Source organism: Berghia stephanieae, chromosome 3, assembly GCF_034508935.2.
Source record: "Berghia stephanieae isolate SIO BIC M18660-M18661 chromosome 3, UCSD_Bste_1.3, whole genome shotgun sequence".
Taxonomy (NCBI): domain Eukaryota; kingdom Metazoa; phylum Mollusca; class Gastropoda; order Nudibranchia; family Aeolidiidae; genus Berghia; species Berghia stephanieae.
This window is the reverse complement of record NC_088362.1, coordinates 37,282,908-37,288,907: the sequence shown is the minus strand read 5'-3', so window position 1 is coordinate 37,288,907 and position 6,000 is coordinate 37,282,908. Positions and strand designations below refer to the sequence as shown.

General features: G+C 34.6%; 1 long non-coding RNA gene across 1 annotated transcript; it reads left to right on the top strand.

Annotated features, from left to right (window-relative positions):
* The first annotated feature begins 683 nt into the window (after nucleotides 1–683).
* On the top strand, nucleotides 684–4,920 carry LOC144967670 (uncharacterized). Its single transcript, XR_013644435.1, has 2 exons — nucleotides 684–1,141; nucleotides 3,847–4,920. It is a non-coding gene; the product is annotated as an uncharacterized LOC144967670 (long non-coding RNA).
* The last annotated feature ends 1,080 nt before the right edge of the window (nucleotides 4,921–6,000 follow it).

The window sequence follows — 6,000 nt, the reverse complement described above, 5'->3', positions numbered from 1 at the left end:
ATGACACGGGGAAGATGGAGAATAATTAAAGAAGATCATATTCAGAGAAGTGATAAGACACGGAACGAGATAAATAAATAGGTTAGCTCAGGATAGAGAAGGATGAATACTGTTTGTGGCCTATATCCTGACCCAGGATGAAAAAGGCAATGATGATGATGATAAGTAGGTTCGAATGTCAAACTTGCATTTATATTCACGTCGATATGGCCATAATATTTGATTGGACTATCTGCCTCGTCTTAACCTAAATGTCTGATTTCCATATTTTCCCCTTTTATTTATATATTTATTTATTTTGTGGTAAAGTTATTTATATGCTATTTTAGTTGGAGAGTGGATAGTTGATGATGAGAATCGCCAGAGTGGTCTCTTTTAAAATAATTTTTGTCCTTCCAGTTCAACAGTTTATGGTTCCCCACTCAAGATAACCAAGAACGAAACAAGTGGACGAGTTTCAATCAATTTTAAAGAATTTTATCATAAATGCTTCATACTCCTATTTTGAACTAGCGACATGATTTAAGCATTTTATGGGAAGGAAAAGGAGATAGCGTGTTGGGTGGAATTATCGTGGAATGTGTTCCTCGGGAATTCGATATTCGATTCCCCAGTATTTACTATAGAACAGTAAAGGAAGGTGCCCCAAACGTAAACAAGGTCTAGAAGCACGTGGCAGACCACATGTTCCTGTCTTGACAGCTCACGTTCCAATGTAAATTATAGAAAAAAAATAACCTTTAAAATTTGGCTGTTATGTGGCAAAAGAAACACATATTCATAAATACTCGATCACGCGTCAAATAATATCTAAATATTGATTTTTTATTAAACAAATCGTAAAATTTATCAAAAATTACTGTCGGTCTATTTTTAGACCACGGTCAATCTCATTCTCCAAAATCAATGCGCTTGTGTGAACAAAACAAGAACTATTTGAAATCTGGTTTTCGGAATAATTTAGCCATATACAAAGAATTTAAATAAATAACTATTTTATTTGTACGTATTTGTTTTTAACTGACTGAGTATTATCTACAATTTGAACGACAAAAACGGGAGACCTGTTTTGTGCGCAACGTTGTCCGGCTGCTAAAGTTCCTAATCACCAGAAAAGAATGGCAGTCCAACTCATGCAAAGGTAAGATGCCAATTTCAGTGTTTGAGTTTGTAATTTGTATCGATTGGTTTTGAGAGAAGGAAACGATTTAGTTCAATGTTAATCCATAATAGCGTTCGGGTATTTAACTTTGGATGTCTCACCGGCATAATTTTAGAATGCTTTGTTTATTTGTTTTCATTTCACTTCGCAATTTGACTGCTGTCAGTCATTACAAATTACAGTTACAGTTACAGTACAGCTTCACTCGCCGATTCTCACTTACAGAGTTTACGTTTCCTTCACTCATGTCTGCTTCATGCTCATTCAGTGAGTGATTCGAATACTACTCTGTGAGAGAACACACTTTTCGTAATTTATGACATTTTATGGGTAACGTTTACAGTCTAGAACGTGTGTCAGTGTCAGCGTCAGTCATAACTTGACCGAAAAACAAAACAGAAAGGAACAAAAAAAAGAGCAGACACCCCCCTCCTCAGTAGTTGAAATCTCAACAAAAGTTGTTTTTTTAAATCCTCATCTTTCGTGGCGCGTAGCTTTCACCGCTTGTCATATTTTATTGACTCTCGCTCTTTCCTGACCTGATAATAATAATAGATTTCGAAACAGTCTTCATTCTCTCATTATCTATTCATGACTGGAACTGGAAAAGGAACAAGACAAAGGGTCTCTGCCACCGATTTTCAATATCTTGTGTTGTTTGAGGGATTTAAGTTGGTAGCCGTTTTTGCCACATAAGACTTGTTGTTATTGTTTTTGCTGAGAGTCGATGGGATAAGGAATGGCAGAGAGGGAGGAAGGGGTGAAAAAATGAGAATGTCTGGGAAAAGAAAATGTCCCACTCAACCCCTTCTCGCATCTTTGATATTTGGCAGGTGTCAAACTACATGTATGACGTTTTGGATCTTCCAAGCCGTTTCGCCTTATTTGGTCGGTAGCTCTGTGAAAGAAAACATACAATTGTAAAATGCAGGGAGTGCGGTCTGATATTTTCGTCGTCGCTATGATTATTCCCAGACAGGGTCTGCCAATAACGAAAATTGGTTATTCCCAGACCGATAGAGGAAAAAAAAAAACAATATTTTTTTATTTAAAAAAAAATAAAAACAATTTTAAGAAATTCATGCTCAGAAACGGAACAAGGCCAAACAAAAAAGGATAAAAGAATAGACTCGCTCCAAAAAAAAAAAAAGATTTTAAAAAAAAAAGGGGGGGGGGGGGGGGGGAGAGCGATTGAATGAATCTGTGCAGCTAAAATGAGCAACGAGTTTCCCTTGGCTCAAGAGGAATGAAAATGAAAAAAACTGTGTTTAAGTTTTTGTATGAGTGTTGTGGGGGGTCGTGGGGTTTTGTTACAGTTTTATACTTATAGATAGAATGCGGTTGGCCAAGGAGTTCACAACATTGCCATCCGGAAGTATAACGGACCAACACACAAACTCTGTGTAACCATGAACTTTTATAGTCTGGTTAATACAGTTTAGTGAGAACAACTCACAAACGCGGATGGCAAAAACAATAACAAAGGCCTGAGTGACGTCATCTGCATACTATCTATACACATCCCTGTTAGTTCAATCTATTTTGGGGGTAATGATCAAGTGGGGCCTGGTCCCACAACTCTTTACCGATTTACCTTGGATTGAAATGAAAACTAAACCTCTCTGATTACTTTAGATTACCTAATTTTATTTCATACGTTTTTTTATGAAGAAGAAGCTTTTTAGGATTTTGTAATTCATAGGAAACACCATGATATGTGACATGATGTCTTATCTAAATTTTGCCTGAGGAATGATAAGCCAACAATTTTGAAAAGCTCTCTCTATTGATCGAATTATCAAAAATTTTATTTGTGATCAGATATTTTATTTGACTTTAAAGTGAAATCTAGAGGCATTAAAAAATATTCAATGTTTATTAGACTTTTCTTATGTGATCAAAAAGTTAAATACAGGAAATACTGATCAAATGAGTTCACCAGAAGGTAAATAAAAGCCCATTTTTTAAAAGCTAATCGACATTGGTTATGTAATCTTGCCTTCATGATCATAAATCTCTGATAAAATTAGACCTGACACAACGGTTTTAGTTTTAACAACCTAGTGGTATCTGAGTTCCAGGTCCATTATGTTTTCTAATGTTTTTATTGAATATAAGCAAACCATTAAGAAATAGGTCATGTCTATATATTCAACATTGAATGGTATTTCTTCTTACATTGAAATAAGTGGTTCTTTAGAGTAATAAGGCTCATGGAACTGGAGTTATTCCTGTTTCTGTAACATGAAGCAACAGACCTTAAATAGTGCTTGATAACTTTCTTTAAACAATAAATGGTATTTCATCTTACTTTGAAATAATTGGTCCTTTAGAGTCATAAGGCTCATGGAACTGGAGTTTTTCCTGTAACATGAAGCAACAGACTGTAACAAGTGCTTGATGAACTCTGAATAAGTTGCACATTTACATTTTACTTGTAGAGTTAGATCCAGTTATTCATTCAAACATTGCTATCTTAATTTCAAATTGGCATTTAATTAATAATAATAAATATAAAGTTAAATAAATCCAATGATAATAATTGATAAAATAAGATAATTATAACTTTTATTCATTGGTTGGTCCATATGAATTTTACTTTATGATTTTGTGTGAGATGATATTGCTTTTTATGGGACCATGGGAAAATGGTTTAGGATGCCATGCTTATCTTTTTTTTTCAGATCTAAATAACATTACAACAAGAATGAGTCTCTGCATTCCTTTAATTGTTCTGGAAGCATTGGCCTGCCTATACCATGGGAATTAAACAATTTATATTCAGGAAGAAGTATCATTATTATTATTATTATCATCATCATCATCATTGAGTCATATCCTTCAAGATTATCAAAATGGCTTTCATTTGTTACTGTATCTTATAGAGTTCCTCATATATCATTATGGACCCTTCTATGTTTTTTTAATGGAATTAATGTTTTTATTCTATATTCTTCATAAAACCTCTCAGCTTTATTGACCTACCAAGTATAATCTAGAGACTAGAGAGCGGTGATTGAGAGAACAGGACCATATTTTGCTTTCGAGCGTTTCTTAATTTTAAAAGCAGCTTACTGTAGTTTGTAAAGATTTTAAAAAACTTTTTTCTAATGACAGCGTCTAATACACGTTAAAACCAATGCATTTCTATCCCGTTGTAATTTTTGGCAGTGGTATCTCCATTTTAATGGTATTGGCTCCTGTTTCTTTATACAAATGCCCTGTGAGCTTGTTATACACTCGAAAGAAACATTTACATAGGGAAGTCAAGAAGAATATAGCAAAAGAAACCTGCTTCCTTGGTTATGAATAAGAAATTTAAAAAGAAATAGGCAAATATCTCTTTATCTTGTCTACCATTTAACTTTCTAATTATTTTTAAAAGTTTATTATATCCTTTTCTATATTTATAATTTAATTTATCAACAAGATAAGAGTACTGATGAATCTATTTATGTAGCTGATTTGTAATGGTAGTAGAATTTGATAGATGGGACCATGTGATGTTGCATATCAGAACCTTTCTTAATCAAAGCTTTTGCTAAGGCTCTTAAATCACAGATTTAAAAAAATGGAACTACACAGTTTCAGTAATAATTATCAATTTTCTTTATTTTTTTTCTTTCTCTTTCACAGGATGAGAATACAAGCATACCTTTATAATGGAGAAACATCTTATCTATATTTTTAAAAATGATTTTCAGTTTGAATAACATGAATATGAATGAAATGACAATAAAAGTGATATAAATTTATAATCTGCTTTTAATTTATTTCGATTTCACAAGTTGTGTTATGGCCCTCAGATACGGCAGGACGGGTGAGACTGAGAACCAGTCCTCACAATAGCACTAGAGGTCTTGTATGCAAGATGTGATTTCCATTGATGCAGTTTAAAGACTGTCCTGTTTTATTCATTCTGGTGCACGCTGTAGGTTTTTTGGGGGTTTTTTTTTTTGTTTCTTGTTTTAAAGAAAGATTCTTTGGGCTTTTTTCTTCAATCTAAGACTTGATTGAATTCTGACTCAATGCAAATCAACTTTGTTCCAACTCCAACTCCTCAATTTCAAATTACAATGAACTTGTGCGCCCTTCCTTCTCTGTTAACCTACAGGTTATTGGATATGTAAGTTTAATACATTTACGTCTACCACAATGATAGACTAGCAATTTATCTAAATATCTTGCATTCGTCTTTTGTAATAACTTTTCATTCTGGGTTACACATGAAAGTTAGCAATGCCGGGTTACAAAAGTATTTTGATATTAAAAAGATCATCATCCTAACATTCTAATCTTAATCTTTGTCATCTTACTTTTTTTTTTATATGTTGCCAGGTGTAAGACTTATTAATTTTGCAAGTCATCATCATCATAGCTTGTCGCACCAACACCAAACTCACTCCACAGCATTGGGGAGCAGACTCTTAGGTCATGGTCAGTGCAGCTGAGCCCATCCTGGCATTCTCTAAGGATGTCTGCTCTGGGCATTCACATGTACACAAGCTAGTCTCAGCCAGCCCCACTTTTTCATGCCACCAGTTGTTCTCACAAGTTTTGCCCGTGCTGTGTTCAGTGTTACCAATTCATTCCTGGGGAGCTCGGTTCCGTAGGACAGTTCTTCTCTCGGATCTCCAACAGCTTCATTTGCATGATTGTCCCACTCTGTGTGGAAATCCTGTATACAGCTGCATGGTCAGGGTTGATGCTTTCTTCCGTCATGAAGCTCTTTCTCGACTTCAGTCTACTTTTTATTGGGCTGTGGTCATGTTGGGGGTGCCTTGGGTCCATTTTCTGTTTATATTTCTGGGCTTTGGAAGCAGTGGCTCTTCGAATGT